The sequence below is a fragment of the Urocampus carinirostris genome, chromosome 11, assembly GCF_059441175.1.
Source record: "Urocampus carinirostris isolate Australia breed hairy pipefish chromosome 11, RoL_Ucar_1.0, whole genome shotgun sequence".
NCBI classification, from domain to species: domain Eukaryota; kingdom Metazoa; phylum Chordata; class Actinopteri; order Syngnathiformes; family Syngnathidae; genus Urocampus; species Urocampus carinirostris.
In genome coordinates, this window is record NC_142359.1 from 36693978 (window position 1) to 36721637 (window position 27660).

Here is a 27660-nt window from a genome sequence, read left to right on the forward strand (position 1 = left end):
GATATTATCTGCATGTATTATATTACTTTCCATTGCTCTATAGATGACACTCAATTGTATCTGCCACTGGAGACAACTGGTCAATTAAATTGTAGAAATCTGGAGGCCTGCCTTACTGAGATACAAAGATGGATGTCACCTAACATTTTGCGCCTTTACCCAGAAAAAAATGAAATGTTGATTGCTGGTTCAGCTCATTGTCGTGATATGTTCTCCAAGACTGCCCTGAACCTTGACAAATGTAATATCACCCATAGTAACTCAGTCACAAATCTAGGCGTTATATTTGATCCTAATCTGTCATTTCAATTATACGTGAAAAATATTACTAGAATAGCTTTCTTCCACCACCGTAATATTGCCAAGATTTGTCTGATGCTGTGTCAATCAGATGCAGAGGTTATAATTCATGCGTTTATTACTTCTCGACTTGATTACTGTAATGTATTGCTTTCTGGTCTCCCGATGTCTAGCCTCAAAAGTTTGCAGCTGGTTCAGAATGGGGCAGCGAGACTCTTGACTAAGACATAAAAGTTTAAGCATATTACTCCTGTATTGGTCAACTTCCACTGGCTCCCAGTCCACCTAAGATGTGACTTTAAGGTTCTCTTACTAACACACAAATGTTTGCATGGACTTGCAACCTCTTATATCTCAGATTTGGTTTCCCCCTGTGTTCCTGCACGGAGGCTCTGATCCGAAAATGCCGGTATACTTGTGACTCCAAAAGCCAAGAAGAAGTCTACAGGCTGGAGAGCGTTCTCCATCCGGGCCCCGATGCTGTGGAATTCTCTGCCTCCGGTGACAAGATCTGCAACCTCAGTGGAAATTTTTAAATCTAGACTTAAGACCCACTTCTATTCAATAGCTTATGATTGACGCCCACCTCATATTTTTCTTTATATGTCTTTTTCCGACTGCCTGGCTGGTGGTGATACGAGGGAGAAGGACGATTTAACATGAGTCAACTGACCAGCGTCTGGACCTTAAGAATGTCAATGCCTGCATCGACAAGCCGGCAGAGATGGGAAGCTGCGTCGTTGCTGTTCTGGATTTTTTTGGAATATTTTACAGGCTTGAGGCATCAATACTGTCATGCACTTTCTGGACGAATTTCAACATATTACCTATTGTTTTCTTTTCTTGATTTTCACTATGTCTTGTATACCGTTACCCAATGCTAAATCTATTGCACCCTTGTCATCCTGGAAGGGGTATTACAACTTGTGAGGCCCCTTCTCAAGGTTTCTTTTTTTCCATTAATAAAAAAAGGACCTTGTTACATAATAGCAATATTTATAACGGCGATACTCCCAACACTGAAAAAAAAAAGAACCTTGATGTTAATCGATTGATTGCCAGAGCACAAAAACAATATATAAACTAGCATAGAATAACATATATATTGTCTTACTTATGAATGAAGCCTAGCGCTGCTCCTTTTAAATAAAAGCATCAATGTATAGGTAATCCTCCATGCAACAAGTTTGTTTGCTATTACTATCAAAGATTCAATTGGGGGCTTTGTGGAGTGCGCCAATTTAGAATCTTTTGTCTCATTATCAACCTCTGCCATGAAGCATTTTAATCGCATGCCTCACTCTGCATACGCAGACACACAGCGCAGTAATATCTGATATACTAATTGTGTACATTGTAATCATAAATTATGTGAAAATTAAGCGATTTTGAAAAATAATCCAGAGATTATTAATTGAAATGAAAATTAACTTTAACACTGAATAAATGTAACTGTTTAAGATCATTTAAATTTCATATTTGCCGTGATGCTTCCCCCTGGCTGCACTTCCCCACTTAGAAATGACAATTTTAGTTAAATACCTCAAATAATTATCTGAGGGGATGTGTTGCGTTTGAGATTTTCACTAAAGAAACACATTCAATCAAAGATGATAAAAAGTGATCTAAGTTGGCCGTGTTTGTACTTTACATAGCTCTTGTTTAGTGTATTTGCTTTTTTTTCTAACACATTATTTTATGTAGCACCTTTAACTTAACCAGGTTTGATAATTATTTTGTCACTCAAAACAAATTTGTAAGAGTACAACAAGTGATATCAATTCATAGGAGGTATTGTAATGAATTGTTGACAAATAAGTGGACATTCCACTTGGAGACTGGAAATGAAAGTTTCATTTTTATATGTGATATACATGTAAATGAAAGATTAAAACCCGACCGATATCAGTTGTTCAGTGCCAATACAATAGCGTTTATTAGTATCAAGAGCCAATAACTGATAATTGGAGGCAATATTTATTTCCTGTAAAAGCTTTATAAAAGCTCTAAGACATTTTTAACAATGTAAAAACAAATAATATTTGTTATAAATTCAAAATACCGTAAACTTAAATGAATCCCTAAAACTTTTTACATAACAAATCTTTCACTTAAACCAAAAACTAACAGCACAGGAAATAAAATGTGGCTCACCAGCAACTCTTACATAACAACTGGAATACCTTTTTTTTAACAATAATTAAAAATGTCAGTACAACCAACATAACTTAAATTAACTTGAAAACCAAAAAGGCATTGAAATGACAAAGGAGCTCGCAAATTGAAAAGTATGGGCACTCCTGTTCTAGATCCAGATGTATAAACTAATGTTATGGTAACAGCTAATCACTCAGTCTCCCACTTTAGCGTGCTTTTCATGCTCTCAATCACAAACACACACACACTCTTGATTGACGAACTTGCGTTATGATTAGAGCTGAACGTACTTCCAAAAAACAACACTTAATCAAACACTCTTTTCTACCCCAGACTTTTTAAAATCCCAATAGTATCAGCGGTTTTTATTCATAGGCATGTCGGGACTCAGGACTTACTGGAACTGTCCACTACACTCTAGGCAAGGCAAGTTTATTTGTATAGCACAATTCATACACAAGGCAATTTAAAGTGCTTTACAAAAATGGCAAAGAGACAGGTTAAAAACACACAATTACAGTTAAAACATAGAATGAAAAGACATTGAAAATGTAAAATGTGCTTTTTTAAATGCATTAAAACCACAGATAAAACATAATACAATCAATGATAAAATAAAGTAAAAGTGAAGAGTGCTGATAGAACCCCACTCTAACGTTCTTCTTCCTGCTTCAGCGGCTTTGCCCCGAGTCGCTTATCCAATCAGAAGGTGGATAGCGTCCGAGACAGAGAGGGAAGAGAGATCCAGCTGCATCTGAGTCTAAATAGTTGGAGTGTCAAATGCAAACAAATACAGTTACTATTTTCTGTTAATTTGCCAAAGAGCAGTTCCGATAATCCTTATGAGATGCATGATTTAATTATGTATCAAAGTTACTTAGTATTATTTTGCAGTTCTTTTCGTTCCCAGCTCCTTCCTTAGAGTTTTTTCACGCCCCTGTGATATTTGAGTTACAAGCTTGTTCAGTATGTTATTATTAAATTGGTTAAAAATAGACCAGATAATGAAACCGGTGTTTTTATGAAATCAAAGTTACAGTAGTTGCCCAGAATCGACTCACACCAAATTGCATCTCTTGACTTTCTCACTTCTATATGTCCTGATCTTGCATTTTGACAATGTTTCTATTTTTAAACATAAAAGCAGCTATTGTCATCGGTAGCTAAGCTTCTTTACAACGTTTTCCAGCCCTCTGGAGTCCCTCTACCTTTTCGCTTTCTGATGCCAGCATGCTTTTGTGGGTGTCCCCAGGGATTGTCCGACAGTATTTAGGCTCTTAAGTTGTTCCTGGGAGACATTGTACTGCCAGCTTGGACTGCACGCACAATGACAGCAATGGTGGACATGAAAGAGAAGTGGATTCAGTCATCTGTATGGAAACTGGCATTCAAATTGGACCATTGCTGTATTTAATGATTGTCATCATTTTCTTTTGAATTATGCTAGTAACCGACAAACTCATCAGTTTATATTATAGCTAATGAGGCTGAGGGGTCTTTGCAAAAAGTGCCACTTGCAATTAGGGCTGCAACAACGAACCGATAAGATCAACTGAAATTGATTATTTAAAAGGTTGGCAACTACTTTAATCAAAGATTTGTTGTGTCGCTCCATTTATGAGCCTCTGAGTACGTCAAATCAATGCAAAAAATGTGTGATTTGGATTTCATTGTGACATTGACGGTTATAGTCCGAGACAGTTTTTTTTTCTTAAAAATGATCTTACATTTGAAAAAAATCTTTTTTTTTAGTGAACATTGCATCGTTACAAACAAACTTGGCAGGCAGCACTCAAACACCACAAAGTTAACAATTTTCAAGGTAACAGAAAGTGATTCAGAAATGAAGAGAAAAACAACCGGAAAATAAATTAAATAATGCATAACTCAACACAAGAGGCAGATTCTTGAGCATATTACATATCAGTTGCACATTTAGAATGTTTATCATATTCAAAGATATAACCCAAAAAAACTAAATCGTTGACACCATTTTGAAAATTGGGTTTACATTTTTTTGTGTTTTTAATGCTACACATTTATTGCTCTTTTTTCATTTTTGTTTTGTATGATAAGTCCAAATGTAACATGAGCTTTGCATAAAGTGGTAATCTTACATATTTCCAACATGCATTTGTATGTATTTTGTTTATCATCGGGTTATTTGATTAACACTTACATTTTTTAAAAAAAAAATTATTATGGAATATGTTATTGTTTTGTGCACTATTCTTCTATCTGTCCCAAAACTTTAACATTTGATTAAAGAGGAGGGTATTAAGAACGTTGTTTTGAAAAATCAGATTAATCGATTAATCTGTTATATAATCGTCAGATTCAGCGATTATTAAAATAATTATTAGTTGCAGTCCTACCTACAATATACATTTTCAGATTTTAATGTTTATAGCTTAGTATGAACATATTTTCCTCGTCTTTCAGTTTCAACCAATCACCAATGCTTACTTGTTTTTAGGGTTTTGCAGCTCACCTCCTTAACTTGCCGAGAGTTTTCATCATTCTTCGTAAACGCCTGCATTTTTCCCCCCTAGTGATTGGGTGTAAGACACTTGACAAAATAACGCTGGTCTGTACTGATATCAAGATCAAACATGTCCCACGCCCCCAAATTCATTGGCGTGCCAGCAACAGTTGAAATTCACAAGTGGCAAGACAGAATTCAATTAAAGACCTTTTTTTCCCGTCTCTGCTTTTTGCTCCACTCCACAACGTCTCCGATGTGCGTAGTGTGCCAGCAGCTAATGATGACTCATTTCAGACAGTCTGTTTGGATTTAATGAGCAAATTTAACACAATTTACACGGAGAAACCCTCCCAGACCTCCTCCCCTACATCTTTTCTGCTCTCTCCCAAACTCAAAATAGAAAGAATATTTTTTTCACCTAAAAGGTTGACGCAAAAAAAAATATTCTATATTAGTTTAAAGAAATTCTGAAAATGTTCTCTCAATTTTACTACGGGCAAATGTGTTATTTTTGAATGCATTCATTCCAGTGTTATAAGAATAAAGTGAAATAAAATTTATTCCAGGAAAAAAAATGTTGCAATAGACAGGGTTTGTACGGGATCTTAAAATCCTTCAAAATGCTTGAATTGCAATGCTGTTTTCAAGATGGAACAGTGCTTGTAGTTCAAATGAAGTGCTTGTAAATACTTGAAATTGTTGCCTTGTTTCTCAATAAGTTTGCTTATACATGACTGCCACACTGCTCTCTGGTGGCTTTTTTTTCCCAATGCATTTCTTTTTCCCTCATCATTAACTATAGTTGGCATTTGTTTGTACGGCATTTACCTACAAAGTGTCGGATCACATCCAAGCGGATAAGTGCAAGCTACACCTAAAACGGGCACTATGAAATGTGAACTAGTGCAAGGATTACGTCTCAATTAGGGAAATTTATCGTGGGCCATGGAAAAAAATCAAGTAGCAATTATCCAGTGGTAAATTTTAACCTTCTACAACTGCAAATGTAAGCTACATATTATTATTATTATTTTACCCAACAATTTATGGGAAGAGATTTGTCGCATAAATATTTACACACGTATTGTTCGGATTCGGAAATATATTGGATCCAAGTCCTATATCTCTATAAATGCAGGTGCAAGATCAAAAATTGCAAAAACTTAAATCGCATCCATATTTGTGGAGCTGCAAAACACATGATTCACACTGGATTCTTCTTTTAATGGTAATGGGGGGGAAAGTCCTTAAAGTGCTTGAATTTGGCAATGAAAAGGGTTTACAAACCCTGAATAGAATTGCTGTAAATTGGTGCAATCAAACATTATGAGGAGATTAAGTTATTCTTTTACCAGCATAAACTGTTTCTCAAAGTTCACATTTCCTTTTGTCTCCTTGAATCAAATAAATGCAAAAAAACGGCAATAGCCCGTTCAACAAACCTTGTCCTTGTCTTGGCTTCAATTTCCTATTAGTCACAACGTGGGTTGCTTTTTTCTCAATGTCCCCCAAACTTGCACGAGAAAAACTTCAGGGGCTCGCCTTTGACTGATTATTCCTCCTGTGGCCTCCAGATGGCCTCTCAAATAATCTTTTCTGACGCAAGAGTTATCTATTTTAAGCCGCGTTCCCCCCAAAGATAATTAGATTCATCAATGGGCCGCTGCGGGCTGTAAAATCATTAATAGCGTCGGATGGCTTAGCGCGAGGCGGGAAAAGTCACCTTATGTCCCATCTTTGTGAGATTTTTCACCATCTCCATTAGTGGTCTCATTTGTGTGGCAGTGAAGAACTGCGGAAGGATGGCATGGATTCTGGCTGAGCGGCGGACGCATCAAAATGAAAGTGTCGTTCATCCGCTGTCTTGTTTCCCTTCTCGCGACAACACCGGGAAAGGAAAGAGCAACAATTTCTTTTGGTCGTTTTGTTATTCAGCCTCCTGTTTGCTTTTAATTTGAATCAATTGAGGTGTTTCAGCTCTCTCCAAATAAGGGGGAGGGGAATTGAGTAACTGCTACGAAAATGTAGTTCTGTGCTTGTGGAATGCAATTTTAGTGTTTCTGCTGCCACTGGGGAAACAATGCTGGGAATGCAAATACAGAATTACCAACAGACCAACTAAATCATGAAGGATTTTATACATTTTACTATAAAGGATTTTATACAAGTTACATTTATTGAATGCAATGAAGATTTTCACAGAGAAGGCTGAAGTACAATGACTGGTCACGCCGTTCCGGATGTGAATGTTTTGTTTAGTTCTGTTGATAACAGGACTCTGACGGAGAAGGCCAGACGCAGGACGCCAGGCACTGATTTGATAATCGCTCGGGGTCCAGACATTGAGGCGAGATGGTGGGGCTACGTGGGGGCTTTTCCTGGCCCGCCCATGGGAGGAGCCGGCGCACCAGCTGGCGGAAAAAGGCGTGGGCCGGAAGAACTTTGAGAAGATTGAGGGAGAATCAAGAGGAGGCTCGACAAAGACTCGAGCGACACTAATTCGGCTAATTTGATGGATTTCACGTAGTTAAATACTTTAAGAAAATAAATCTGCCCCGTGTGAAAATGTCGTCTATTCTTGTCCATCTTTTCCCAAAAAGAAACGAGCGCGCATTGTTAGGTAGTGTTTGGTTAATGGAGTCGGATAACTAATTCGAACAATTTGGTAAACGGTACATTTTATTATTCTAATTCCTAACAATCACCACCAATTAGCTTACAAAGTAGATAGATAGATAGATAGATACTTTATTCATCCCCTAAGGGAAATTCACATTTCCAGCAGCAACAATAATAAAGCCAAAAGAAAACAATATACAAATACCCAGTGTGACGTGCAAATGCCCACTTTAGCATGTTATATAGATTAACTAAATAGTGCTACACAGAACACATAATGCAGTAAGATCCAATGTAGGTGGTGTGGTTTAATGTGGGCCTTTACTCTGCCGGGTGGAGTTAAAGAGCCTCATGGCATGAGGAAGAAAAGATCTCTTCAGTCTGTCCGTAGTACAAGACAGTGACAGCAGTCTGTCACTGAAACTGCTCTTCTGTCCGGAGATAATGCTGTGAAGCGGATGCGATGGATTGTCCATGATTGACCTCAGCTTTTTCAGTGCCTGTCTCTCAGCTGCTGTTGTTAGGCTGTCCAGCTCTTTGCCCACAACAGAGCTCGCTTTCCTAGCCAGTTTATTGAGACGAGAGGCATCCTTCTTCTTGACGCTGCCTCCCCAACACGCTGCCGCATAGAAGAGGGCGCTTGCCACTACTGTCTCATAGAATATTTTCAGGAGCTTTTTGCAGATGTTGAAGGAGGCCAGCCTTCTGAGGAAGTAAAGTCGGCTTTGCCCTTTCCTACATAGAGCTTCTGTGTTGGCAGTCCAGTCCAGTTTGTTGTCCAGCTGCACACCCAGGTATTTGTAGGTCTGGACAAATTCTACACATTCTCCCTTGATGGTTACAGGAACCGGGTGAGTTCTGGTTCTCCTGAAGTCCACCACCATCTCTCTGGTCTTGGTGGTGTTTAGGTGCAGGTGGTTTGCGTCGCTCCATCGGACAAAGTAATACATTTACACCCATTTGACTTATAATACAAACAACAAGCTGTCCACTTTCTACTTCACACTTAACAAACTAGGTAATTAAAGATAAACCTGTTACTCAAAATTTAACCATCTAAGGAAGAAACTTATATCGACACAATAAATCAAAGATCAATAGATCAAAGCGGCGCTGCCACGAGCGGCTGCCTTTTCCAGCAGCTGCCCAATTGTTTTATTGTCTGCTCCTATCTTCGGTGTTTTTTTCTTCCCGTTTTGACAACTACACTATGGATTACTTCTATCCTATGGACATGGGTTTTAACGCACAAGAAATGCGTGTATTTCAACTCCTTGCCCTGAGGAATTCTCGTGCCGGCGTGATGAAGGGGCCCATGGTGGAAGAAAAGCCGAAGCTAGCGAAGCGGCTAGCGGGGTTATAAGTCTTCGGTACCATCCGTAATCATGGTAAATGCGAACTCACGACCAAATAAGACCATCGAGTGCTTTTTGAAAACATCGAAGCGCACAGGGAGCGCAGTTGCTGTGTTTTGCGGAAACGTGGCTCACGTTTAGCATTCCGGACGCTAACGTGTAGCCACCCGGAGCCACCTGGAGAAATCCGGCTTCAACGTCGCTAAACAGAGACATGAAAGCCGGGGGGAATCGGAGAGGAGGCGGACTTGCACGAGGTGGTGTATCCCTGGATTTTCACAAAGAAAAGATTTCCATCTGCCGCAGGAATGTCGAACTTTTGGACTGGCGTGACGTCATCCACTCCGCTACAAGCACCCTCGGGCATCATGTTAATCTGTTAATAAACAACGGGGTAGACTGCTGGAAGTGTGAATTTCCCTACGGGGATGAATAAAGTATATATCTATCTATCTATCTATCTATCTATCTATCTATCTATAACAACCAACCATCTTCTCATCCAGTAACAAGACGAACCAAACCAATTATTTACTTATAAACATTGAATGGCCATCAAGGTTATTCCAAACAACTGAATACAAATTAGGTAAACACATAGGCCAATAAACAAATTAACCAGAAAACCTAGTGTAAAACAGCCCAAACGACAAAGAATCGAAGTATTCAATCAACAACCCCACTCTAGCAACCGAGTTACCGACCTAGCCATTAATGACTGAATCTAGAAATTAACATACTCACCGGGTAATAAACATGAAAAACATTGATTTAAACTACCGAACTAATTTACCCACAGGCCGATCAACTGCCTATCAAGTAATAAATCAAGCTATGAAATTGCCAAACTAAACAAGTCTCTTCAGCCGCAGCGAGGCTTTTAACTAGGACAAAAAAGTCCGATCACATAACACCGATTTTGGCTAACCTGCATTGGCTCCCAGTTAGCCTTAGATGTGATTTCAAGGTTCTCTTAGTATTATACAAAATCATACATGGACTTGCTCCCTCTTATCTTTCAGATCTGATTTCCCCCTATGTCCCGGTCCGAAGCCTACGATCTGAGAGTGCCGGTCTTCTGGTGATCCCAAGAGCAAAGAAGTGTTGTGCTGGTTCGAGAGCATTCTCCATCCGGGCACCGGTGCTGTGGAATGCTCTTCCCCCTGAGATCCGATCTGCAACCTCAGTGGATATGTTTAAATCTAAGCTTAAAACCCACTTCTACTCCATAGCATATGAATAACCTACTCTTCTCGTCGGCTGAAAAATAGTCTGTAATATAGTGTAAAAATCTGTGAAGCCCTTTGAGACTCTTCGTGATTTAGGGCTGTACAAATAAAAATGACTTGACTTGACTTGAAAAGTAAATTAAATTACTAACAGGTGGTCAAACTACTCAAGCAAACGACCAACCAACCAATTGATATACCTATTATGTCACTGTATCAATGATTTACTATGTAATGAATATGGAAACAAAATAACTAAACAGGTAAATTAAATTACTAACCGCTACTTCAGCAAGCAACCAACCAACTTAGCAACAATTTTCTAGCCAACAAATGTATTAACTACACAGTAGCAAATACACCTTTAGCTAAAAACAAACAGTCAACCAATCCAGCTAGCAACTAATCGATCCCCTACCTGTCAACTAACCAACTGCCCAATTAAGGCAGGGGTGTAAAATTCAGTTTGGCTCTGGGGGATGCAGAATTTAGGTTCTCAGGCAAGACAGAAAAATAAATTAATTTCAAATCAAATTTTTTAGTTCCCCCCGCCTAACACCCTACCTCCCACCCGCCAGTATTGTGCTCTATCATTCAGACTACGTAATAGCTTACCTTCAACAGGGGTCTCCAACCATTTTCTAGCACCGACCTACTTTTTGTTACTAATTAGTACAAAGGGCACCTAGTTTGATACACACTCCTAAAATAATAACTTATCGTATACTACTTGCTTTGATGTCACTATGTTGTAGCCAGGTTAATTATTGCAAGTAGGAATAAAAAAGAGAAGGAGAAAGACAGGGGGTAAGGACACAGAGGGAGTAAAGAGAGAAAAAAAAAGGGAGAGAGTGAAATAGAGGAAGAGAACAATAAATGGAGCACGAGAAAGAAAGAGGAAAGGGGAAGAAAGAAAGAGAAAGATTTACAGTCAAAGAAAAGTAGAACAGAGAGAGAGAGAGAGAGAGAGAGAGAAAGAATAGGGAGAAAGAGAGGGGAAGAGAGAAAGATAAAAAGTGAAAGAAAGAAGAAGAGCGATAAGTAGGCAGTAGGGTTAATTTGACTGGCGTCAAAAAAAAGAACTAATCATCTTTCTAGAAATTTCACAATTACCCAGCACTGTTGGTTTTTTTTCCAGAACAGGTCCACGGACACCATGTAGGAGACATATTAAAATCACAGATGACAAGGGATCTTTTTCTAAGCATAACACATTTATTCACAACAGTGGGCAAAACATGCATGTTTGCACTGAATGTGTTAAATGTTTTTTTAACAGTTGAACAAATCCAGTTTCACACCTGAACAAGCTCAACACGCTTTACAAACTCAAGCTGGAGCTCTGAAAAGGATTTGCCTCAATTGTCATACTGGTTTGAAATAAATAAAAAATACTAAATAAAAGTTTTAGCAGTGCATGGGCAATAAGATTAGACCACATCAGATTAAACTCCTAGGTTTGGCAAACTAAACCTGAATGTAAATCATTTACTGCCATCTAGAGGCCAGAGGGAGCATTTGGTTAGCATTTGTTCAAAAAGAAAAAGCATAACTTTTAATATTAATGACCTAGAAAATTGCTTCTTTTTTGACATACCCGGAAATTTATGTTAGGCCGGATTGCATAATCCAACTGGCTGCATACGGCCCGCTGGCTCTATGATTGATATAGCTGAGTTAATGGTGGGGTGCGGGATTTATAAATTTGGAACTTCTTGTTGCCATCTCCGGGCTTGAAGTCATGATTGCAACCTTAGGCGGCCTGCCTTTGATTTCTGTGCAAGTACATGCATTCTTCGACGCTCTCGAATGAACTCTTTTTTTCATCTTTTTTGTGGTTTACATTGGCAATTGAACTTTACTAGAAGCAGGGCGTTTCTTACTTTTACCATTTCTATGCTTTAGATACAAATAGAAATCTAAAAAAAACTTGCGGGGACAAGCATGACGTCTCTCTCCAGCACCTCCCCCAGCAGCTCCGTGTGTTCCACCCAAACAGGTTTAATAAAAGTAAGATAAAACGCGATAGGCACAATGGAAAATAAAGCATAATGCCTCTTTGAACTCTGTTGAGCATTGTTAACACATACTTAATAGATAAAATATTTAACTTTCAACTTTTTAAGGACACTTCATACAAAACACCTCACCTTTAATTTTGAATGATTGTCTGCCACTAAACAATTAGCTTAAGTGATTTTAGAGCAGCTAATGTCACTCGTTGTCTTTTTAGGTTGTCAAGTTGTAAGTGGCTTTATCTTGTTTCCGAATTATGTGTGCAGATGAGACATGATAAGAAACGACAAGAAATTTGGAAGGCAGATGTTCCGAATTCCCAGCACGTGCCTTCAGAAAGTTCTGTCATGGTTTTAGTCTCGTAGCACGTTTGCGTGCTCTAGTACGCCTCCGCCAAGCGGCGGCCAAACACTCAGAATTTCACGCGGCGCTCCTCGCGTAATGGCTCCCCGGAGAGGCCCCGAGGCATTGAGCTCTTTGGATTTGTGTTGAATCGCTGTGGTTGCCCATCTCCATTTATTTCCATAATGTGCCAGCGAGGCTCGCGTGTGCACTCGGTGTGATGATGAAGCCCGAGGGGGGTTTCGCCAGTGATTGGAGGGTGGCTCTCATCGCCTCTTGACTTAACAAGTAGGTGAGGTGGCGCCGTCACTAAGCATATTTGGAAAACAACAGATTACATTTATTGGCTATGTATACCAAAGAGTCTAAGGTTCAGTCCAGAATACAGAGATCCCCCAGTTTTTTAGGTAAATGTGGAACAGAACTATACGCTAAAAGTCTGCAAAGTAGCGTTGCATCTTCATAAAAGCCCCCGAAGGGTTTGAACTCACCTTGAGGTGACGTCATTACTGCCTGAGAGTATACAACTGCAAGAAAAACAATTTTGGATCAACAAATAACACTAAAAAATAATTGGATTTGAATTGTGTTTTTATTGTCATTAGACAGAAGTGAAACGAAAATTGATGGCTTCTCCTTTGAGTGTAGGAGAGCAATATGGAGAGCGGCCGGCTGGCTACGCGCTAGCAGCGGGTGTACCCAAATAGAGACAGATCTCCTCGATTAATAAAATAAAACCATCCCGAATGTAGCAGTTTCCCACAAGTTGTTGCTTCAAGTAATCTATTTGGCAAAATACAGGTGGCTCCAAAGACTTGTTGGCCTAGCTGTCAGCAGTAGGCTGGACCAGCAGCACCGCTCTTGCCCTTTCCCTGAGTGGCTTCTGGAACCCGATAATAAACCCATAAAACACCCGCTGGTGATCACAATTGTGTTGCACTTTTCTGACTTTCCTCAGAGTCCGGTTTAATTTATTCATTTATTTTCAATGTAAAGCCGCTAAAAAGCTGGCTGTTTCTATTCTTCCCTAGTTTGCTGCAGAGATAAACACCACACCAGCCTGTCACAGTCGCTGACAAAGACAGTCACACCCACCCAAACTTTCCTAATAATTCTTGATGTCTGCAGACCGCAATACATTGATATCATTGATAATAAAAACAATATAAATTCAATTCAAAATCCACGAAGGAGTGAACCAGCAATAACCGAAACGTTTTAAGTGGCATATTTGTTTTTATAGGACACAGGCTTTGGCATTATTTCATACATTTCATCAAATGATCAAAGATCACACCAGAGAGCGGGTTTGGCGGTTTTGTTGAATTTGTCCTAAATTAAATGGTGTGGCTCTCTCTGAAAAACAATAACATCAAAATATTTTGCTTTCATATCTCTTTGGGGCAAACCGTTTTCCAACTCCTGGTCTAAAGCTTTGAAAAACGTTTTTTTCTAATGGTTGGTTAATCTGTTGGTAATTAATCCTTTCATCAATAAGTCTGATGAAACAAAAACGCTTTTGATTAAATCCTGTATTCTGAAATGGAACATTGACAGAAGTTCTTGGTTTTGGTCCAAAACCTTCAACCTTCTGAGAAATCATTGTCTTGTATGTTCAAATATTAACATAAATAAATGGGTGAGGTCAGAGATTTTCCCCAAAACATGGATAAAGGAACCAGCACTATTGTAAGATACTGATTTTATCTGATCTCATCTTGGTAGAAATTATACAGCATATGCTGTTGTTTTTTGTTTTTTTAATGCAAGCATTTTGTGTAAACAACACAGTTTCAACTTGGACGATTCCCGTTGCTTAAGTCAATTTAGGTTACCATTATTAACCTTACAATAATTTGAGTCCAGATCCTCTCAATTTCTGATTAGGCAAATAGTTAATTGCTTTAGAAGATGTCATCACATAATCTCTGCATGCTACATCCAGATGCCGCTTGATAGAAGAACAGGAGCAGAAACTGCAATGATATCATACCTGTCAACCTGTACTGTTTTACCGTACAAAGTACGTTTTTTATGCATTTTAAGACGAGTACGACGTACAAGGAAATCTGTATGGAAAAACGCAAATTTGTCAATCGCATGTGTCTGCCGCCTGGGGATTTACCATCATGCATCATTCCGGAAAAAAAAAAAAAAAAAATATATATATATATATATATATATATATATATATATATATATATATATATATATATATATATATATATATATATATATATATGTAGTGTACGATTATTTTGTATTTTGTACGGGAAAATACGACAGTTTGTTTGGGCATGGAGCCGTGGAGGTTGACAGGTATGTGGTATATATGACAGCAATATCGGAGATTGTTGAGGAAATCTGCAAACATGTTTTTGGGCTCATATAGGACTAATATCTGAGAGACGGCTTTGGGACGTACGGACTGGGATGTCCTGCTAGGGTCCAGCAGTGGGGACATTGAGGAGAAGGCAAACTGCACTACTGACTACATTAATTTCTGCACGGACAATGTTGTTCCTATAAAGACTGTACGCTGCTATGACAACAAGCCCTGGATCACGAGCAACATCAAGTGCCTTCTGAACCAGAAGAAGAGGGCCTTTAAAAATGGTGATCAGCAGGAGCTAAAACGAGTACAGAAGGAGCTCAAAGTCCAGCTCCGGAAAGGGAAGGAGCAGTTGTAGGAGAAAATGTAGGTTCGATAATCTTTTAAGTCTTCTTTCGTGATTGAATTAAGTACATCGGGAACCAGCCATGAGGGGGAGCCTTTTATTTCGTCATCCCAAAAGAACTCAGAGAACTCCAGACATAACAATTATTTTATAGCTTCAGTTTGAGTACAACCCAAAAGGCGGCCCTAGTCCTCAGTAATCAACACGGACATGTTGTTCGTACCCTTATTAGGACATGTTGTTGCCTCAGTTTGCTCAGAGAGTCCTTGAAGAAAGGCCTTGCAGGTCTCATGCCCTTTTTGGGAAACTCGACTATCTTGTCAAGGATCTTCTCGAATGATGTCAACATTCCCTCACTACTGTAAGCAATGTAAGCAGGTTTTTCTACATTTCTAAATGTATGCAACTCTATTCTACAAATGCAAGTCTATTTTCCACAACATATCCCCCCTTTGGGAGTTTATACTCCCACTTTGAATGGAAATTAAAATTGAAAAATCAATACAGGGTAGTGGTAAAGTATCTTAAATCATAGCTACACAGAATTATCGGAAAAAATAAAAATGAAAATAAGATCCTGGCGGTCAGCCTGCTGCGATTATCCCAACTCTTGTTATTCATGTTTCGATAAAAACCCCAACACTCCAAACATCTGACCCATGCACTAACCCCCCCTTCATTTATCTTTATCCATACATACTGGATTATACACGTAGACCGTCGACGGTTGATAGGTACGTGATAAAGGTAAATGAATAAATGAACTGATAAGTGAGTGATAACAAATTTTGGTAACAGTCGTTGATACATTTCAAGATGAGTGCATGACTGGATAGTGATACAGCATACACATCGGCCTTTGGCCTGACCCCCGTGAACATTTTGAAGACCATGCATTGTCGTATTCGTCAACGGGTGTCATGAAGTCAGATGTTGGAGTGAGTGTTCATCCCAGCAGGCATCACGCGCAGTTTCCATGCAGCCCAAAACCCGGAAGCGACGATGCATCCTGACCATCCTAGACAGCAGCATACTCCCCGGCAGTGTGACATACCAACAAGAGAATCACAATTAGAAAACAACATATTTGTAGCTTTTATTCCTAGCGCTATTGTGTGTTGTGTGTCAACCGAAAGTACTATTAGATATTTCATTTAGTCCAGATTATCGTATGTGTCCATTCTCTCAGATGCTCCATCATCTATTATAGGTTTTCCCGACCGTTGATGCCACCAGATAAAAATCATGACGTTCTCCTGTTGTACTAAAGGCCTTGTTAGTGTAATAAATAAAACATTGTCGGTTGTAATAAATTAATAAATGTAATTAATCCATTCTGCGGTCTTATCCGGAGTTATCCAGATAAATATTGAATATTGAATATTAACACTTGCTTTTTAGCCCATCAGTCCAAATGGGAAATTGACATATAACCATCCCAATTAATTTTACCTTATTCTCATTTTATTTCTTTACCAAACCAACTAAATCTACTATTTTAGCTTCGCCTACTTAATGTGAAATTGACGTGCATTGATCTTATAACCATGCCTTCATCTCACATTAATCTATCCCAATTCACTCAATTGGATTTTTTCCTCGTCTTTACATTCCTTAATTCTCCAATTCTTAACTGTAAAACGAAACATTTTTATTCATTTTCTGTCACTATTCCATCTTTTCATGGTGTGGTTCTGGCATTAACTTAATGCATCTAAAATAACTCAACATAATTTTTCTAAACCTTTCACCCCTAAATTCATCGTTTTCCAACTGAAAAACATTTATTTTCCGGGAACTCCATAGGCTCTCGGACGTTACGTTGCACACCCTTAGCGTCAAAACGATTTCCCAAAAAACGAACGTTTTAGATTCCTAACGAGATGTGCCATCGTTTCCATCCAAACCAATACATTTCAAACCGTCATACTCTTTAAAAAACCTTTTTCTCGTTACAATGAGCACAGTATTTCTTCCTTTTTCTTTTTCCTTCGATAGTTTTCTGCTATTTCTTTCAGTTACGTGGACCGATTAAACGCCAGCGCTTGACAACCATATAAGACAAGAAAGATAAGAATACAGGAAAGAATACAAACACTTACAACACTGAACAAACATAAAACATAAGACAAGACAGATGGCCCACAAAATTTAATTTACTTAGTTTCATTAAGTCAGTGCACGTTGAAGCCATGCGCCTACACAACTACCGAGTTTTGGTTATGGTTTTGTGAGTATTCCAAGTCTGAGTTCCTGTTTGCCTGTAAGCCTGTTTTTGTTTTATTTTGTCCCTGGGTGTTGGACAATTTTGCTAAATAAGAGTAACTGGTCGTTACGCGATTGAGTTCTGGTCCAGTCTGCACTTAACTCAACCATTCCTACAGTAGTATTTTATAATATTTACAAAATAAGATTCTGTAATATTTTCGAAGTAGGTTGTAGTACACCTGAGGCTTTATGTTTGAAGGATTCCTTTAGTAGTGCTAGTATTAATGCTGTTGTAGTTTTGTAGCAGTATTCTTGCAGGATTTCTGTAGTTGGTCTTTTTAGAATTATAGCTACACCATATACTATGTTCCTGTTTGTAAGCTCCATATTTTGTTTCCTAGTAATTCCATTTATATTATTGTAATACTTTGCCATCTCATTTCTTGTTCCCTTTTGGTTAACTGCAAACGAATAGCTGGATTAAACCCTAGAGGTTTAATTCTGACCCAATTGTGGAAAAATGTGTTCGATTAACTTGTTTACCCCCGTGCTCAGCACATTTCTTTTTATAATACAATTTTTATGTATTGTGTGGTATGTTTTTTTGTTTTTTGTAAATATTGTATTAAACCTTATCTTTTCCGTTCCTTTACCTCACTTTGATGATGGAGTGTCATGCCAAATTTAATTGTCAGTTACAATATGTTAACCCGTTCAGTAACTATGTAGTATATCACTAGTGGCATTTCTGCATTACCGTATTACTGTCGTAGTACTTCTACGGTGTTTTTCTTTCAGCGAATTTAGTTTCACTGTGTGACGTTTGAGTGTTCCATATCAATAGAGGTGTAGGACTTAAAATTCGACTCCCTCCCGCCGTCACTTATGAGTGCTGAGGCTCATTTTGTCTGTCGTTTTGTCTCAAAGTTAATTTTGTGAAAATGTCAAAAATTCCTAAAACTGAAGATACTTAGTATTTACTTTTAGCACATGCGCTGGGCAATGGAGTAAAATGCGCATGTCCTGTTTATAGTTCCTAACACCCACCCAATCAAATTGTTTGAGTTGCTTTGCTACAGATTCTGGATAAAACGTTAACGTTTGTTTTGGGTTAAAGTTTTTTCCTGTGAGTTTCTATCAAAAATGTCTCGATAGTGAACCTAAATTGTTTAATCAGCTTCCTTATAAAGTATTTTTAGTAATTTACATCCAAAACAGGGACTGCTGGTGTGACAACGTGACTGTAAACTGGAGTTACTGGAGTTTTCCATAACATGAGCATCACCTAGGGGCAGTGGATATGACACAATAATTAGAAGAAAATAGTGCTTCTTTGGGCACTGTGACTCTCCTTTTTTATCCTGTTAAGCACTTTTATTTCGGTTGCACTACACAATGCAGAGACATCTTGGGGTCAATTTATACACACTGTCCCTTTAAAAGGTTTTGAGTGCATGTTTCTCATGACACCATATTTTACAAATTATATTTTACACGTTTTCGTCTTATCTCATTTTTTTTTTTTTTTTTTTCCGTAATAATTTCATTTTGGTAGTACTTTCGAGTTTCCATACCTCAGGGCCAATGAGCCCTTCATGAGGTAAAATGTACTTGTACTTTCCAAATTCTCAACCGTTTTGGCATGTTGTACAGTAGTGTCACACTTAACCGGGCTGCTGTCTTTTTGATGCGTCAAGGTCTGCACTTCCGGACCCGCGATTTCCATTCGCCGTTGCGATTTCTCGAGCTCTGCTCCTAGTAACTACCATATCAAACAACTTATTACCACACACCACTTTATCATACACATCTTGTTTTCCTAATTTAACATTACTGCCCTGTTGATCTTGGTTGATCCCATTGACGGTGGCAGCGTGAGCCTTGGTACAGTGGTTCAGATGGTACCAGGTTGAGCTGCCCTGGACCTGGACTGCGGTCGGCGTTGCCCTCACGACGGTGTACGGTCCCTTACGCCTCGGTTGGTTCCACTCTCGTCGAAACCTTGATGTAGACGAGATCCCCTGGGACCACCTTCTTCCCCAATGGTTGTTCGACCTTGGACCCTCGTCTCTTAACCAGCCGGTAGATGACAGCCGTCAATTGTCTCATACAGTCTCTCAGTTCAGTTTGTAGTTGCTCAAGTGGCGGTCCCTTGTAGGGACCTCCCAGATGCGGCGCTGGTCTGCCTGTTAGCATTTCATGCGGTGTTAAATGCGTGATCCAATGAGTTTGCATGCGATAACTCATCAGCGCTAACTGTAGCGCATCCCCTCAGTTGAGCCTAGTACTCACACAGAGCTTGTTCATCTTTGATTTTAATATTCCATTTACTCTTTCCACGACCTTTTGAACTAATGCTTATTACGACCATCTGAGCTTATTTCAGACGGTATACCAAATCGCGGAATAACTTCTCTGATCAAAAACTTTATTACTGTTTCCGCACCTAGATCTTTTGATGGAACTGCTCCTGATATTGTTCTCTGCACAGATTTCATATACTGGTTGAGCACTTCGTCTACCGTGGCCTGTAAATACGGAGACCTGTAACCTTATTTCTCCAGCTATTTTACAACAAATTGTGCTAAGTGATATAAAATCAAAGGTTACCTATTCTCCTTAATAATCCTCCTGATGCTCCTGCATCTGGAGACACATCACCGTTTTCCTGGAAAGCAGATTCAAAATACAATTTTAGCAGTATTCCTGTGTTAAAAAAATAAATAAATAATATTTTACAATCCAAATGTATCAATACTCCTCAGATTTGTAAACACTACGTCAATCAACAAGATCCTAACGTTATCACCGCCCCGTCGACGGCCTTGGCCGTCTGGCTCAGTCCATTGTGACGTTCCAGCGCAATCCGCTGCAGGAATGTGTCCATGAGCCTTATCAGTGCAACACTGACCTTGGTCGTGCCCAGTTTTCCTCCTCTTTCTCCTCGAAACTGGCTGCAATCAGTTCAGATTGCCCCCTGCTCACTGTTTGAGGACAGCCTGGATGTGCTCCAGTGTCCCTACGACCCTGCTGTAGACAAGCGGCGCAGACAACGGATGAGTGAACGTCTTTGTTTGTTCTTTACTTGTTTTTCTGTCCAACTTCAGCCTTTTTCAACAGTCCGTTTGACTTCAGAATCCTGTTAAATCGGTCATGTTTACAAACTCGGATGTTTAGTCTAGGTTAAATGACCATGAAGACATCACCTTAGCAATTAAATTCTTAAATTTTTCATGGTCTTCCTCAAGATCGAGTAATCTGCTCCTTATTGTCTTTTGAAAACGCTTGACAAATCGCTTTCTTAATTTACCCAAACTATACATATCACGTTTAACGGAACAAGATCTCACAAATTAAAAGGCCACACGCAGACGAAGCGTTGGACGAATCATTCATCCCAATGTATTCCCCAGTAACGTAAGTATTTACACTTATCTCACACACCAATCGCGCAATATTTTCTCATCCCGGTTTCACTGCTTCCTAAAACTCCTCATGCCGTTAAACCACTCTCTACTACCACTGTGTCCTCACCCGCGAGAATAAGCAGTCACTCCATCTTTCATCCAGACGTCCTTAACTCCCCTCCCAACGCCAAACAAAACGAAAAACAAAACAGACAAAAAGAAACAAAGGTTCTCCTCCGCACAGCGTCGTCCCAGCCCTTAAACTGTTAAGAAATCATCCGCACACACTCATTCCGGTGGGCGGGGTCGAGCGAGCGGAGGAGAAACCAAACCGAACAGAACACACATCCACATACAGAGAGACACACGCACAATTATCGCCAGCTGGCACACATCCCCACACACAAAGTTCGATTACAACTGTCTCAAACACACTCCCATCCCTAACACGCATTCAGACGCGCGAAAGATACACACAAGACCGCAAAAGGCAAAGACGCACACCAAACAACTCACGCACACACCAACAGCCAACATTCCCGAGCGAGATACGCTCAGAGCAAAATTACGTCAGCTATTCTCATACACAGCTCCTCCAACGCTGTCTATCCGCGAAGTCATCTCAATAATACAACATCTAAACATCTGTTCATTGACCTCTGCCGGTATAACTCTCCACATAAAAAACACACCTCCGTAGGACCATTAATAGATCGTCTACTTTCTGTCACCGAAAATATCAGCAACTGATGAAGTCTTATCATCGCCTTCTAGACGAGATCTCCTTTAACATCGCCACGGAGCGGAAAGATTGTCACAAGAAAATTCCCGAGCGAGATATCGCTCATAACGAAAACACGTTAGTACACACACAGCTCCTCCGACGCTGTTTATACGCAAAGTCATCTCAATAATACAACATCTGAACATCTGCTCATTAACCTCTGCCGGTATAACTCTCCACATAAAAAACACACCTCCGTGGGACCATTAATAGATCGTCTACTTTCTGTCACCGAAAATATCAGCAACTGATGAAGTCTTATCATCGCCTTCTAGACGAGATCTCCTTTAACATCGCCACGGAGCGGAAAGATTGTCACAAGAAAATTCCCGAGCGAGATATCGCTCATAACGAAAACACGTTAGTACACACACAGCTCCTCAGACGCTGTTTATACGCGAAGTCATCTCAATAATACAACATCTGAACATCTGCTCATTAACCTCTGCCGGTATAACACTCCACATAAAAAACACACCTCCGTAGGACCATTAATAGATCGTCTACTTTCTGTCACCGAAAATATCAGCAACTGATGAAGTCTTATCATCGCCTTCTAGACCGATCCCTTTTAACATCGCCACGGAGAACCGAACCGTCACCAAATGCACAAACACCGACACTTAGTTCACTGTTACTTCATCTAGACTCCCCGGAGCCCGACCAAAAAACATCACAACAGTCCCTGAGCACAAGATTGTCTCCGGACATAAATCTCATATCAACTCATACAATCCGTCCAACTTGTTGCCGGACTACAGACGGATTACCCACGTGCACGCATTTCCATAATTTAGCCCTCACGTCACATGCCCCAATGTACTTCACTTACCCCGACAAGCAAACTGAAATAAGGAAAGAAAAACCTTGTCCTTACCTCAACCGCTTCTCGGGGCAGCGTTCACGACAAGAAGTAAATTTGAGCCAAAAACCACGTTGGGGCGCCATTTAATGTAGGAGAAAATGTAGGTTCGATAATATTTTAAGTCTTCTTTCGTGATTGAATTAAGTACATCGGGAACCAGCCATGAGGGGGAGCCTTTTATTTCGTCATCCCAAAAGAACTCAGAGAACTCCAGACATAACAATTCTTTTATAGCTTCAGTTTGAGTACAACCCAAAAGGCGGCCCTAGTCCTCAGTAATCAACACGGACATGTTGTTCGTACCCTTATTAGGACATGTTGTTGCCTCAGTTTGCTCAGAGAGTCCTTGAAGAAAGGCCTTGCAGGTCTCATGCCCTTTTTGGGAAACTCGACTATCTTGTCAAGGATCTTCTCGAATGATGTCAACATTCCCTCACTACTGTAAGCAATGTAAGCAGGTTTTTCTACATTTCTAAATGTATGCAACTCTATTCTACAAATGCAAGTCTATTTTCCACAACACAGTACAGGAGGAAGTTGGAGAAAAAGCTGCAGAACAACAACATGAAGGAGGTGTGGAAAGGGATGAAAACAATTACTGGCTGCAGCACCAAGCAGTGTGTGGCTGTGGATATAGATGTGGGGCGAGTCGACCAGTTGAACAACTTTTTCAACAGGTTTGACCACTCCGCCTCATCCTCACCCCTGAGTACTGCAGCTGTCCTTCCCCCTACCCCTCTGAACACTAGCATTGAAGACATGCCCCCACTAAAAATAACTGCAGCCCAGGTGTGTGGAGAGCTGAGAAGGCTGCGAACCAGCAAGGCAGCTGGTCCAGATGGAGTATCCCCGCGACTGCTGAAAGCCTGTGCGTCTGAGCCGGGAGACCCTCTACAGCGCATCTTCAACCTGAGCCTTGAACAGGGGAGGGTCCCTCAGCTGTGGAAAACATCCTGCATCACCCCAGTCCCAAAGAAATCAAGACCTGAGGAACTCAACGACTTCAGGACGGTTGCCCTGACATCACATGTGATGAAAACCATGGAGCGGTTGCTGCTGCACCACCTGAGGCTACAGGTCCGTCACGCCATCGACCCACTGCAATTTGCTTACCAGGAGAAAGTGGGAGTGGAGGATGCTATAGTATACATGTTACACCGATCCCTCTCTCACCTGGATAGGGCTAAGGGGGCTGTGAGGATTACATTTTTGGACTTCTCCAGTGCCTTCAATACCATACAGCCTCTGCTACTGAGTAGGAAACTGACAGAGATGGGAGTTAGCTCACACCTTGTAGAATGGATTACTGACTACCTGACAGGCAGACCCCAGTATGTGAAACAGGGGGGCTGTACATCGGACACTGTGGTTAGCAGCACAGGATCTCCGCAGGGGACCGTGCTCTCTCCGTTCCTATTCACTCTATATACATCGGACTTTAAGTACAACTCTGAGTCCTGCCATGTGCAAAAGTTTGCTGACGACACTGCGATCGTGGGATGTATCAGAAATGGGCAGGAGGAGGAGTACAGGAAATTGATTCAGGACTTTGTCCGATGGAGCGACGCAAACCACCTGCACCTGAACACCACCAAGACCAGGGAGATGGTGGTTGACTTCAGGAGAACCAGAACTCACCCGGTTCCTGTAATCATCAAAGGAGAATGTGTAGAATTTGTCCAGACCTACAAATACCTGGGTGTGCAGCTGGACAACAAACTGGATTGGACTGCCAACACAGAAGCTCTATGTAGGAAAGGGCAAAGCCGACTTTACTTCCTCAGAAGGCTGGCCTCCTTCAAATTCTGCAAAAAGCTCCTGAAAATATTCTATGAGACAGTTGTGGCAAGCGCCCTCTTCTATGCGACAGCGTGTTGGGGAGGCAGCGTCAAGAAGAACGATGCCTCTCGTCTCAATAAACTGGCTAGGAAAGCGAGCTCTGTTGTGGGCAAAGAGCTGGACAGCCTAACAACAGTAGCTGAGAGACGGGCACTGGAAAGGCTGCGGTCAATCATGGACAATCCATCGCATCCACTACACAGCATTATCTCCAGACAGAAGAGCAGTTTCAGCGACAGACTGCTGTCACTGTCTTGTACTACGGACAGACTGAAGAGATCTTTTCTTCCTCATGCCATGAGGCTCTTTAACTCTACCCGGCAGAGTAATAGCCCACAGTAAACCACACCACCTACATTGCATATTACCGAATCTTATTGCAATATGTATTCTGTGTAGCACTATTTAGTTATTCTATATAACACGCTACAGTGGGCATTTGCACGTCACACTGGGTATTTGTATATTGTATTCTTTTTGCTTTATTATTGTATTGTTCTCGGCTCAGGGATGCTGCTGGAAATGTGAATTTCCCTTCGGGTATAAATAAAGTATCTATCTATCTATCTATCTATCTATCTATCTATCTATCTATCTATCTATCTATCTATCTATCTATCTATCTATCTATCTATCTATCTATCTATCTATCTATCTATCTATCTATCTATCTATCTATCTATCTATCTATCTATCTATCTATCTATCTATCTATCTATCTATCTATCTATCCACCACTCCTATTAAAAATGATCATTTTAAAACAACCCCTATACCAACTGTCTACAAATATGATATATATATTTTGGAAAATTTGTGGCTTTGGATAATTTCTACTCCAAAAAAGTAAATGAGTTGTCAAAAGTATTTAACTATCAGAGTTACTTACTAATACTACAGTTTTATGCGTTTGACTACCGCTTTTCTCGCCTTAAAGACGCACAGCGATTTATATATCTTTTTTTTAATTTATTTTTTTTAATCTACCATTTTCCAAATTCAAACAACTAAAACTGTATTGACTCCTATTATTTTAGTCTACTGCTAATTTATTTGAAAGTGAGACTCTGTTTGCGTGAATAAAATGTTTTAGTAGAATTAACACTTGTGGTTTTAAACAAGCACATGTTTTTGTTGGTGTGGCACAGTGTGTGAGTGGTTAGCGTGTCCGCGGCACAGTTCTGATGTCATGGGATCAAATCTAGCTACCAGACTTCCTGTGCGGAGTTTGGATGTTCTCCTCGGATTGCATGGGTTTCCTCTGGGCTCTCAAATTTTCTCCCACATTCCAAAAACGTGCATGTCAGGTAAATTGGCTGGACCAAATTGTCCCTAGGTGTAAATAAGTTAGTGAATGGTTGTCTGTCTCTGTGTGCCCTGCGACAGGCTGGCAACCAGTTCAGGGTGTCCCCTGCCTACTGCCCGAAGATAGCTAGGATGGGCTCCAGCACCCCCGCGACCCTACTGAGGACAAATGGCGCGGATTATGGATGGATAGATGGATGTTATTGTTGTTTTAATATCCTGGTGACGGATTGTGTTTCAAACAAAAGAATAATAACACATAACACTTTTTATTGTCAAAAGATTGGCATATATGATTAAATAACGTGTCACTGTGGAAAAATAGTTTATTTTTGCACTTCTTTTTTGAATCCGTTCAACCGGTTTTTGGAAAGAATATCTGACCACTGGAATATGCGACAAAATGTTACTTTTTCCGTTATTCAGTTAATCAATTTCTTTCTTTGGGTCCATGACAAAACTTTACAGGTTTATTCCAAGTTTGTAGAGTCCATTTACGTTCATTTGAATCTTGATTAGTTTGTTTTTGGTCTTTTCTATGCTATGTTTAATATACAATTACCAATAATTTTCTTAAATATTATTAACTCAGTCTTAACTCAGAAATAGAGCAGTAAAGAAAACTTTTTTTCAAGGTATTACTGGCAGTAAAACAGTTTCATCTTTGATTTCAATGCCCTGTGTGGAAATTTTTACCCGTGTTTCATTCTGGGTCCCGGACTACATGTTTATTTTGATCTATTGTGAATCTTTAACAAGATGTCATGGAAAATGCCTCAAGTATTTCTTGAGTCATTCAGCAAATGGAGACAGAAACAAAAGCTATTCCTATGGCAGTAAATCAGTCGAGTCCTTTAACACGAAGCGATGTACGAGAATTGATCACGGTCGCGGTAAAGTTTTTATCCTCTATCCCGCAGGTGTCGCAAACGTAATGAACGCCCGCGAGGCCTTGCCAGACTGGAGCAGGCGTGTTCATGTATCCCAATTCTCCAGCGAATGTGTGAATTATGTTTTATTAGTGCTCGGCCTCAGCCCGCGGCTTTCGTCCTCCTGGAAACATCAAATTCGCTTCCAACAAATTTGTGTGCGCGCTCAATCACATTTGAAGGAGCTAACAGGAGCCCCGGGACCAGGGATTGTGCCTTGGAACAAACGCCTGGTGATAAACGTTGCACCGATTTCTCCTCTGTCATATTTAGTGATGAAGTTCAAGCCGTCCTGCGACGACATCATCAGCGCACTTTTATCGTTATTTGCAGATTATCTCGGTAATAACCGGCTTATCTGTTGCAGCAACGCAAAGCCTCTGACTCTGTGAATACAGACGTTTGCTTATGAGGACACGCTGCACTTTCCTCTCAGGCCAAAGTCGACTTTTAAGGGAGCGCTACTTTTAGCTAGTCTTAATTATTCAAAGCACAGAAAGTGGCTTCTCTGTGGAGCTACAGACCTTTATTCACAGAAAAAAACACAGCGTCCTATCTATAAATATGGGACCCAGTACTTCTGATATACTCGTGATTTAGCTCAAAACAGAAAAACAAGAATGGAAAAAAATCAATTATCAAGGGCGAGCGCCCTGATGCTGTGAGAGTGGAACTGAAATTTTTGTTTAAGCAGCAATCTTGTTGAAGTCCCTGGGTAAAAAAAAACAGTAGCGTATGTTATGGCAAAAAAAAAAAAGTCAGAAGTTTTATGCAGAAGATTGCAATAAATTCTTATATTGATTATATATATATATATATATATATATATATATATATATATATATATATATATATATATATATATATACATATATATAATGTATGTATGTATAAATAATTTGGACCAGCTCAAAAAACCTACATTTATGTTTTTGGAATGTGGGAGGAAACTGGAGTGCCCGGAGGAAACCCATGCAAGGGGTTCTTTTTTCTTTCTAATAGAAAACGACACTCGCAGATTCTTGTTAGCACTAAGTGGTGCATCTCAATGTACATAAACTTGCGAGACAAAAGTCTATGTTATACGTGTACATAATGTGTAGGTGCAGTGTACAGCCCTTATGATTAATTTTCCATCAAGC